At 42.6% G+C, this 12,013-nt stretch overlaps 1 protein-coding gene across 1 annotated transcript in view; it reads left to right on the plus strand.

The window, feature by feature from the left end:
* Positions 1-12,013, plus strand: part of CNBD2 (cyclic nucleotide binding domain containing 2) — a 60,830-nt gene that overhangs the window by 3,608 nt on the left and 45,209 nt on the right. The gene's annotated exons all lie outside the window — the stretch shown is intronic.

The following is a 12,013-nucleotide window of genomic DNA, read 5'->3' on the forward strand; positions in this document are numbered from 1 at the left end:
TTTATAAGCACTTATTTGTGTATGTGTATAGGCCTATGCAGTTTTATCATGTGTAGATTCATGTACCTGTGCCACAATATCTAGAAATGTTTGATGACCACTAAGATCCTTTAACTGAACTAAAGTGATTTTGATCCTTGGTGAATTACAGATAGAAACTATACCACATAGAGTGCTCTCACAAAGTAAACTGTATTTGCAGCAAATAAGGAGATCGCGGGTAATAACTTCCAAAGCTGTGACTCTGAGCAAGGGTGAATGGATTCCTTTTATTTAGGTAAAGGAGGATGAATATTTAGATAGGAGGGCCTTGTCATCATATGTAGAGGTGGGCATAAAGTCATGCATGCACCTTAAGGAAACATGCCTATGCATGTATTGTGCATTATGTAAATGAGGTTTGTGCTCCTCCTTGAGTGCAGATTTTAGTATTATAATGAGGTAAAGGTAACAATTGGTCACTCCATGGCCCATCTGCGCATGCGTGAGTCAGGGGTTGAGTTCAAATAGAACTGGGTGGTCTGGGCCAGCTGCAGCATTTTGTCCAGGCAGTCCTTATTGCTTGAGGGTTTTCAGTTTCCATCACAGGATGCTCTGCGCATTGGGTCTTTTGCCTGAGTTAAAGAGATAAGCTGGAAAGAAGAGCTTAAGGAAAAATGTGGGACAGAGGTTGGTGAGTACAAGCAGGTAGGCAGCAAAGGTCAGGTCTTGAGGTCTAGTTCTGACAGTCCCTCATGCTACCGCTTTATAATTACACCCATCCCTCTCCCCTACCCCCCATCTCTAGCCACAGGCAACCACTAATCTGTTCTCCATCTCTATAATTGTTTCATTTCAAAAATGTTATATAAATGGAATCATACAGTGTGTAACCATTTGGGACTGGCTTTCTTCACTCAGAATAATTCCCTGGAGAGTCATCTAGGTTTTATATGTTTCATAGTTTGTTCATTTTTATTGCTGAGTAATAAGCCATGGTGTGGATATGCCATGGTTTGCTTAGTCAGTGGTTGAAGGACATTTGAGTTATTTCCAATTTCAGGCTATTCCAAAATGAAGCTGCTATGAATTCTTTTATCCTATGGCTTTAGATAAGTCCGACTCTTTCTGAGCCTGGAGGTAGTAACTACCACACAGAATGGCTCTGAAGAGTCAAAGAGGAAATATATGTACAGGAACTGGTACCAGGTCTGATATTATTTAGATGCTCTTTAATTTCTTACCTCAATGTTTTATTGTTTTCAGCATACAGCATCTGCATATATTATATTTATACCTAAGTATTTCATGTTTTTAGTGCTACTATAAATGGTGTTGTTTGAAAATTTTCAGTTTCTAATTGTTCAATGGTATATAAAAATACAATTGATTCTTGTCTAATGACTTGTATCCTGTGACTTCATTAAACCATGAAACTCACCCCCATTGGGGCTGTTTTTAATTTTTACTACCTGCCCCCCACCCCAGCACACTTGCCATTAATTACTTGTAAGAGTCCCAAGTTGTGTTTTGTCCGAAGTTTTTGGTTACAATGGACAGGGGAGAGCGCCTGTAATGGGGTTACTGCATCTTGGTTGCCACTGGAATTATTTATTCTGATGCCCAAATTACCCTATATTTGACTAGTAAGAACGCCTTCAGGCTGACTTCTATCATTTTTTGAAAATTTCCATACTTTTCAGCACATCTTGTACCTTCCCTATCCCAGCTCTGGAATCAGCCATTTCTCCAAGAAACCCTTGTTCTTTTAGTGGAGAATGGTGTTTAGAAACCAAGATTTGGGCACTGGGTTTGTTCAGTGCTGTTGGAATAATCACTGCTCCTAGGCTCCCTCATGAACAGAGTGAGGAAAAGTACCGGGAAGGTTAGTAAAGGAAACCTCAACTAAAGTTGGGTTTGGGAAGACTTATAGGGGGAGCTCTCACGCAACCACTTGTGGCCAGTTACCCCAAAAAAGAGGAGGAGAGGTACCTTGCATCTCCAACAGGAAGGGGTTACTACTTCACCACTCTGGCAAAAGGAAGATATTCTGCTGACCCAGCAACAAGCCCGGCCAATGGGAAGTGCTCTGGTTCAGCCAATGAGAAGCCATCATCCCAAACTCTTACTTTCCTCTGACGAACCTTCATGCTTCCTTTACTAGTGACTTCCTTGTCCTACAGTCCTCTCTATGAAAGCCTCCCATTTTGCATAACTCTTTAGAGTATTTCTGCTTGCTAGATGAGGTGTTGCATGATTTATGAATTGTTTGATAAAACCAATTAGATCTTCAAATTTACTCAGTTTTTAAATTTACTCAAATTTACTCAAATTTTAACTATATATCTATTTATTTATGCATCTGTTTCTATATCTGTCTATATATATATTGAAATCCATGTGTTCACACCAACACCTTCAACTCAAGTTCAACACCATGGGGTTTATTCTAGTTTTCGCCCTTTCCATTCATTTAATTCTCTTTTTCAACAGAGAGAAACCTGGCTCTCATGATCTTTTTTGACCATTCCTCCTATGAGTAACTAGTCTCCTGTTGTTGCTTCCATCTCCCATCATCCTTACCCTGCCCAGGGCTCCACGGCTACCGGCTCGCCAACCACAGCCTCCTCCACCCCCAGGCAGATGCCTACCATGGCTGGTACCACCTAATGGCTTCTGGATGATCATTTAAGAATGGAGGAGGAAGGGGAACATTCTTTTTTTTTTTTTTTTAACTTAAAGAAAAATTGTGGTAAAATCTACAAAACAAAATTTACCATTTAAACCATCTTTAGGTGTATAGTTCAGTGGCATTTAAGTACATACACATTGTTGTGTAACTGTCACTACCATCTGTTGCCAGCAAATTTTCATCTTCCCCAACTGAAACTCTGTACCCATTAAATAATAACTCCCCATTCACCCCTCTTCCCAGTCCCCAGCAACCACCAGTCTATTTTCTGTCTCTATGAATTTGTAGGAACCTCATACAAAGGGAATCCTACAATATTTGTCCTTTTGTGTCTGGCTTGTTTCCAAGTTCAAATATTTCCAAGTTTCATCAACATTATAGCATGTATCAGAATTTCCTTCCTTTTTAAGGCTAACATTCCATTATATATAGATAGCACATTTTGCTTATTCATTTGTCAATGGACATTTGGGTTTTTTTACCTTTTGACTATTGCAAATAATACTGCTGTGAACATTGGTATACAGATATCTTTTGGAGTCTCTGTTGTTAATTCCTCCGAGTATATACCCAGAAGTAGAATTGTTGGATCATAGGGTGATGCTTTACTTAAATTTTTGAGCAATTGCCATGCTATTTTCCACAGTGGCTCCACCATTTTACATTTACACCAGCAACACACTTGGGTTCCAGTTTCTCCCCATCCTTGCCAGCAGTTGTTATTTTGCATTATTTTCTCAATGGGAGATGTTAAATAGAAAATTTTAAGGTAAGTTATGAGTAGACAGGATATTCATATTTTCAACAGATCTAGTAATCTTATCATTTCATTTACACTCACCACACACTACATGCATCATTCCAGGAGGCCGGCTGTGATCATGGTGAAGAGAAAGCAGGTTCAGCTAATGAGGTGGTTTGGATACAAGGGCCCCAGGATGTTCCTTGTGTGTGTGTGTGTGTGTGTTTTGTTTTTTTAAAATCTTTCATTACAAAGTCTAAGAAGCTTGCTCTGGTCTCTCTACTGACTTTATTTCTTTTTGGTAACCTATTTTATCAAATATGTTTGATCTTGGGGTAAAGGTCTTTTATCTTTTGATGTCTTGATAAGCTGCAGATACTGGTCTAGGGTGCTTAATCTAGCCAGATTACGTTTGTAATTAACTCAGTTATTACTAATTATTGTTCCTGATAAACCAATGTAAATTCAAAAGCCTGGGTACTTTATGATCCTTTTGTCATTTTCTCCTTTCACTTACTTCTATTCAATTGCAACCCTCCTAGTTCCTAGAATTCAGTGAACCTGTTTTTATTGTGGTGCTCTCCTAGTAGCTGTGTCCCTTATTGCACTGCATTGATTTTGTTTAATTACTTAGAAATTGATGCATTTAGGGATGCCTGGCTGGCTCAGTCAGTAGAGCATGTGATGCATGATCTTGGGGCCATGAGTTCAAGCCCCACACTGGGGGTAGAGTTTACTTAAATAAAAAAAATTTAAAAATTGATGCATTCATTTTAACAGGTGAGATATATTATATATATATATGCATATATTATATATGTGCCTAGTACAAAATTTGAAGTCAAAAAAGAGTAATTGTTATACTTCTCCTTCTTTTTAATCCTTCTATCCAGTTTTCATGATTATTGTTAGTTCCCTTTATATCTTTTAAATAGGCTTATACATCTTTTTCTTAGTTTATCAGGTTTAAAATGTGTCTGAAGATTTACAGCTATAGGGAACTTGGCAGGCTCAGTCGGTAGAGCATGCAACTCTTGATCTTGGGGTTGTAAGGTTTGAGCCCCACGTTGGGTGTAGAGATTACTTAAAAGCAAATTTTTTTTAAGATTTTATTTATTTGTTTGAGAGAGAGAGTGCATGAGTGGAGGGAGGGGCAGACGGAAGGGGAGCAGCAGATTCTCCCGCTGAGCAGGGAGCTGGACTTGGGGCTCAATCCCAGGACCCCGTGATCATGACCCAAGCCGAAGGCAGATGCTTAACTGAGCCATCTAGGTGCCCCACTTAAAAATAAAATCTTAAGGGCGCCTGGGGGGCTCAGTTGGTTAAGCAACTGCCTTCGGCTCGGGTCATGATCCGGGAGTCCCTGGATCGAGTCCCGCATCGGGCTCCCTGCTCGGCGGGGAGTCTGCTTCTCCCTCTGACCCTCCCCACTCTCATGTGCTCTCTCTCATTCTCTCTCTCTCAAATAAATAAATAAAATCTTTAAAAAAAAAAAGATTTACACCTCTAAAGTTGAAGAAACCCATGTACTTAGCCCACTCTCTCTCCCTCTGTGTTTCCATACCTGTTAGTTGGATTATTTCTTCGTTCCTTTTTAAGTTTTCATTGACAACTCCCTCACTTGCTTTTTGCAATCCTGACCTCTGTATTCAGCAAGACTGGCTTCCTTTTTGATGTTTCTGAAATGATCTTCAGTTCTGAGGTGTTTTTGTTTTGTTTTGTTTTGTTTTTTTAAAAACACAAAAACAAAAAAAACCCACTTCTTTCCTGAGCTCTGCCAGTGCCATCTCCTTCAGTTGCTTCATCATCTCTTTGAACTATTGCATCTTTGCTTTGAACTCTTGTTTTGAAATGTATTAAGCCCTTTGAGTTCTTTGTGTTTCCTGATTATCATCTGTTTCATGTTAATTTTTTTTTTCTGTGAGTGCCTTTCATCTGCCATTTGTTTTTTCTGGTCCCTGCTTCCTCCTCCCCTCCCCCCCCCCACTTTTCTGTAATATATGGGTCTGGTGCTATTTATTTTTTATTATAAATCCCTTTTAAATGAAGTGAGTTCTTTCTGGACCAGCTATTTGCTGGAGGTGTGCATGGAGAAGGAACTAGAGTAGAATTCTGGGCTGGCCGGAAGTCTCCGAGGTCATCAGCACAGCTCCTTCTGACAAAGGTTTTGTGTGAGCAAATTGGCTTAGTTCTTTCCTTCTCCTGGCAGATGGAGCTTGGCAGCTGCAGGGCCACAAGCATGGCAGTCAGTGCGTTTCCCTGGCCAGCCCTCGTGCCCTGCTTCTCCTTGGTGCCAGAGGCACCAGGGAAGCTCTCAGAGCCCAGCCCTTCTGATCCCAGTGCTCTACAGAAGGGGCTGTTGGTTCTGCCTTCCAATGTGCCCCCTTTTGGGGGAGAATTTGGAACTCTGCCAGTTCTCCCTGAGACCTGCAGCCCCAGGCCTTCTCTGTTGGCTTTAACCCTCTGACTTGCCATTTCTGCACAGGCCAGCAAGACAGCGTCCTACTCTAAGGACCTTTGCTGAGAGCTTTCTCTGGCCACTGGGTTGCTCAGTCCAGAAAAGTTGGCCCGTGAATGCCTCCGGGGGTAGCCCTTAACCAATGGGACAGCTTTGAGCATGCTTTGTGCAGTCTTATTAAGGTCCCAGCACAGTGGAGTCCCAGTGGTCCCCAAGAGTGACCTGTTCATTAATGTGGCCCTCTCAAAAAAAGTTTTTAATTTTTTTTTTTTTTAAAGATTTTATTTATTCATTTGAGACACAGAGATACAGAGAGAGAGAGAGAAAGCATGAGCAGGGGAGAGAGGCAGAGGGAGAGGGAGAAGCAGGCTCCTCGCTGAGCCAGGAGCCCGATGTGGGACTCGATCCCAGGACCCTGGGATCATGACCTGAGCTGAAGGCAGACGCTTAACCATCTGAGCCACCCAGGTGCCCCAAAAAGTTTTTAATTTTTTAAAAAAGTTTGCTTGTTTGTTTGTTTGTTTAAGTAATCTCTACACCCAATGTGGGGCTCGAACTCACCACCCCAAGATCAAGAGTTGCATGCTTTTCTGCCTGAGCCAGCCAGAGGCTCCAAAATGATTTCTTTTTTTTTAAATATTTTTTTCTTTTATTTTTAAGTAATCGCTACAATGCTCTACCAACTGAGCCAACCAGGGGCCCCGATGATTTTTTTTTTTTTTAAGATTTATTTATTTGTTTGGGGGGGTGGTGGGAGGGGAGGAGCAGAGGGAGAGGGAGAGAGAAACCCAAGCAGACTCCACACTGAGTGCAGAGCCAAGGTGGGGCTTGATCCCATGACCCTGAGATCACAACCTGAGCCAAAACCAAGAGTCAGCCACTAAACTGACTGCATCCCCTAGACATGCCCCCCAATGATGTTTTTAAATGTACTATTGAGGGGCGCCTGGGTGGCTCAGTTGTTAAGCGTCTGCCTTTGGTCATGATCCTAGGGTCCTGGGATCGAGCCCCACATCGGGCTCCCTGCTAAGTGGGGAGTCTGCTTCTCCCTCTCCCACTCCCCCTGCTTGTGTTCCCGCTCTCGCTGTGTCTCTCTCTCTCAAATAAATAAATAAAATCTTAAAAAAAATAAATGTACTATTGAATTCTGTTTGCGTATATTTAAAGACTTTAAAAACGATATTTATAAATGAGATGAACCTCTAGCTTTCTCTTCAGGACCTGGTACTATTTTCTTTCTTGGTGATGGTGGAGGTGGTGAGAGAGTTCTTTTACAACTTCCTCTATTTCTTCTATGAAAATTAGTCCATTTATATGGCTTATATCAGGGTCACTTGGGTAAATTATTTTCCTAGAAAATTGCCCCCAAAATCCTAGTATTTAAGTGTTGACTACTAATTAAAAAATTTTTTTTAAGATTTTTTTTTTACTTTTTAAGTAATCTCTACACTCAACATGGGGCTCGAACTCCCAACCCCAAGATCAAGAGTAGCATGCTGTACTGACTGAGTCAGCCACATACCCCAACTAATTCAAATTTTTAAAAAAACTGTCAAAACATGCCAGCAGGCTAGATATGGCCTGTGGACCACAATTTTGCAACCACTGATTATATAATCAAAGGATTTTTAGGCCTGAAAGAGGCTACGTAGATCCTATACTGGGAGTTGCAAGTAGGTAACATGCCTGGCAGGTAACATGATTCTCTGAGGTGAAGACCTTGGTGAATTAGAGAACCCATTCCCCAACTAAAGATAACCAAGTTAAGTTTTAACAATATTTTAACTAGAACACCATGTGGGTCAAATAAAGCAGTCTGCAAACTCAACTTGGCCCATGGATGGCTGGTTTGTGACCTCTGCCTGCACAACCTCACTTCCTGCTGTGCATCCTGAGTATCTCAGATTCCAGCCACATCTCATGCTCTCTGATCATGCCCTGCCCTTTCTTCATTTATCTTTATAGCTTTATTTTAGTATGACTTTCTCTTATGGCTGTGGTTCGCATCCCCACCATATTATGAACTCCTTGTGAGCAGAGACCGTGTTTTACTCACCTTTTCCTGCTTTGCGTGTAGTTGGAGTTCTATAAATGTTTGTTGCATAACTCTTATAATTAGCAAAACAATAAGGATCTTATCTTGAAAAGAAATTATTTGGGGTTCCTGGGTGCCTCAGTCAGTTAAGTGTCCGAATCTTGATTTCTGCTCAGGTCATGATCTCAGGGTCCTGGGATTGAGCCCTGAGTTGGGCTCTGTGCTTAGGGGAAGTCTGCTTGAGATTCTCTCCCTCTCCCTCGACCCTCCCCCTGCTCATGCTTTCTCTCTCAAATAAATAAATCAATCCTTTAAAAAAAAAGGGAAAAAGGGGCGCCTTTTTTTAGTCATTAAGTGTCTGCCTTCCGCTTAGCTCATGATCCCAGGGTCCTGGGATCAAGCCCCGCGTCGGGCTCCCTGCTCAGCGGGAAGTCTGCTTCTCCCTCTCCCACACTCTCTGTTTGTGTTCTCTCTTGCTGTCTCTCTCTCTGTCAAAAAATAAATAAAATCTTTTTAAAAATTTTTTTAAAAAGGAAAAGAAAAGAAATTATTTGTTGAGTTGGCTCTAACTCAGTTTTTTTTTTTTTAAGATTTTGTTTATTTATTTGACAGAGAGAGAGAGATAGAGACCACAAATATGCAGAGTGGTAGTTAGAGGGAGAGGGAGAAGTAGCCTCCCTGCTGAGTAGAGAGCCTGTTGCGGGGCTTGATCCCAGGATCCTGGGATCATGACCTGAGCCGAAAGCAGCCGCTTAACCGACTGAGCCACCTAGGCACCCCTCTAACTCAGTTTTTTTGTTTGTTTGTTTGTTTGTTTGTTTTTTAAAGATTTTATTTATTTATTTGAGAGAGAGAGAATGAGAGAGAGCATGAGAGGGAGGAGGGTCAGAGGGAGAAGCAGACTCCCTGCCGAGCAGGGAGCCCAATGCAGGACTCGATCCAGGGACTCGATCCAGGGACTCCGGGATCATGACCTGAGCCGAAGGCAGTTGCTTAACCAACTGAGCCACCCAGGCGCCCCTTCTAACTCAGTTTTAAAAGGAGGAAAACGAGGCCCAGTGTGGTTAAGGTAATTTACCCAAGATCACATAAGACTAGGACCAATGCCCTTTCTGACATTCTGCTCTACAACAGTTCAATTTAAGATTAGAAACTGGGATAGTGGGGCGCCAGGGTGGCTCGGTTATTAAGCGTCTTCCTTCGGCTCAGGTCATGATCCCGGGGTCCTGGGATCAAGCCCCGCATTGGACTCCCTGCTCAGCAGGAAGCCTGCTTCTTCCTCTCCCACTACCCCTGCTTGTGTTCCCTGTCTCGCTATGTCTCTCTCTGTCAAATAAATAAAATCTTAAAAAAAAAAAACCAAAAACCACTGGGACAGAAATGACACTTCTTTATTTTTTTTAAAGATTTTATTTATTTGAGGGAGAGCGAGCACGAGCATGGGGGAGGGGCAGAGGGAGAGGGAAAAGCAGACTCCCCATTGAGCAGGGAGCCTGATGCAGGACTTGATCCCAGGACCCTGGGATCATGACCTGGGCTGAAGGCAGACACTTAACTGACTGAGCCACTCAGGAGCCCAACACTCCCTTAATTTCTAGAACTGACTTTAATGTCTGACTCTGAGTCCCCACCCTGCCTCCTAATAGACAATTTAGATGTCTTCAGGTAAATTGAGATCCAATCCAGTAATTTTGAGGGGATGTAATTTCAGGCTGATTGACTCATCTTAGGCCAGTTCAGAGTTCTCCGAAGTTCCTGCCTCTTTCTCCCCAACACTGATCCAATTCCTACGGAAATTATATAACCACCACTGGCAAAAGGGGAGGTGGGGAGTGTCTACTTTCAGTGTCTCATCAGGGTCTTGGCCCTACTTACTGGCATCCTCCGATGCCCCTTGTTAGTCTGGGTCCTATCCATGTCACTTGCATCTCAGGCAGCTCAGAAGACTGATCAGATACCTCCCTGTCCCTAGCCACCTCCCACCATCTTTCTTGCCTTCCCTGTCCCCAGTTTGTTTCAGAAACTCCCTAAACTTTTGTTATTTCCTTCCTTAAGACCAGATCTGTGGTAGAGGAGGCAAAAACTCCACACTGCTTCTCTCTCTTTTTCTCTGAAACTTTCTCTTACTCTGTTTCTTCCTGAGTTCTTTGCATCTTTTCTCAAGGCAAGGGAGGAAGAAAACCCAATTCTGTCTCTTCTCATCTCCGTAAGTGGTTAGTGTCTCACTCTAGGAGTGGTGGCCTTTGAATTTAGTAATTCAGAGCTTGGGTCTTCCCTGTTGTCTGGCTGTCCTCACTGTGTTCCGTGTCCTTCCATTTGGCTGTCAGTTGGGAGAGGGCTGGCAGATAGGCCTAGCTGGATAGGAATGGCAAATCAGGCAATACTTGAAATCATAGTTTTTTATTGAAGATTCTCATACAAGAGCAAATTGCGGTCATCAACTGCCATCTTTAATCTAGTAGACAGCAGTACTTTAGATCCTATATTCTTCTCTACTTTTGGAAGGATCTCAGGGTCACTGAGTTCTAGTCACCGAGTTCCTTTCAACATTTGGCACCCCATTTAACTGAGGACTTCTGATTTTCTGAGTGTTCCTGATTTGCTGATTTAACAAGATTTATAGGACAGCGTCATGCACCCACACACACTTCAGGGTCTCCAAGTTCTAAGCCTTGGAGAGCCCCCTAGGCTGAGGTGTTAGGTGCTCCTGCCCCCAGCCCAGAAGCCTCCTACTTTAAGATGGCTTCATGACTAGCAATCAGTTAGCTACTTGGAGTCTCATTCTTATGTATGGAGTGGACCCTCACCTTGTGGTAGTTGTGAGGCTTAACTAAGATAATGCCTATGAGCCTATGAGTGCTCAATAAATGTTAGACTCCCGGATTCCAATTCCTTCCCTGCCTTCTCTTCCAGAATCCTCCATTGTGATATAAGGAGATTCTGAGAATGAGATTTTCTCAGAACAAGGCTTCCAGAAGCTGTTGGTAGGGTATGAGGAGTGGAGAGAAACTCCTACCTTGCCACTGAGGGAAGCTATTTGTTTCTAATATAAGTGGATGCTTTGGGAAGGATTTGTGGTCCTACCCTTGAAAGGCAAAGGGGCTAGTTGTGCCATTTGCCAGCTCAGGAACCATGAGGAGATATATGGTGTCTTATTCGTGGCAGATCCTGAAGAAGGAACTGGTGAGGATGTCAAGGGTCCTGGGAGGGAAGAGTGGTATTTTGAGGAAGGGAGGATAGGTGTAAGAGGGGGGTCTATCTTTTGGAGTCACAGCATGGCACAAAGGATAGAGTCCAGGTTACACTTCAGAAAGACTGAATTCTGACCCATTTCCTGTAGACTGCTATCCCCTTGACAGTGGGCATGTCACAGGCTACACTCTGAGCCCCTAAGAACTGCTCTGTACCCACCCTTCCTGCTGCTGTCATGAGATCCAGAGGGAATAAGGCCTGGCAGCAGGACAGAGTGATAGGTTGAGCCTATGGATTCTGGAGCCAGACAGCCTGGATTCAAATCCCTATCACCTATTAGTCCTATGACTAATATTAGTATTAGGCAAGTTACTTGATTTGCTGTGCCTATTTTCCCCTCTCTGAAGGGTGATGATAGTATTAGCATTGATTGCATTGATTTATTGTTGACGATGAAATGAGTTGATACATCTAAAGGGCTTAGAATCGTGCCTGGTGGAAAATTAGTATTTGATAAGTATTAGTTTTATTAATAAAGCCTTTCCCTGTATTTCCTTCAGATATAAATGTTTTTAAAGAAGATGTTATAGGTACTGGTGAAGCTCCTCATCATCCCATTCCCTTCTTCCTCACTGGGGACCACTTTCCTGAGGTTGATGTGTACTATCTAGATTTTATTTTCTTATTTTTTATTTTTTTTAAGATTTTATTTTTATTTTTCGACAGAGAGAGAGCGAGCGAGAGAGAGAACGCAAGCAGGAGGAGTGGGAGAAGCAGGCTTCCCGCCGAGCAGGGAGCCCGATGTGGGACTCAATCCCAGGACCCTGAGATCATGACCTGAGCCAAAGGCAGACACTTAAGGACTGAACCACCTAGGCGCCCTGTACTGTCTATATTTTAAAATTTTATTACATG

Source organism: Mirounga leonina, unplaced genomic scaffold, assembly GCF_011800145.1.
Source record: "Mirounga leonina isolate KUSES-001 unplaced genomic scaffold, KU_Mleo_1.0 Mir_150, whole genome shotgun sequence".
Lineage (NCBI taxonomy): Eukaryota > Metazoa > Chordata > Mammalia > Carnivora > Phocidae > Mirounga > Mirounga leonina.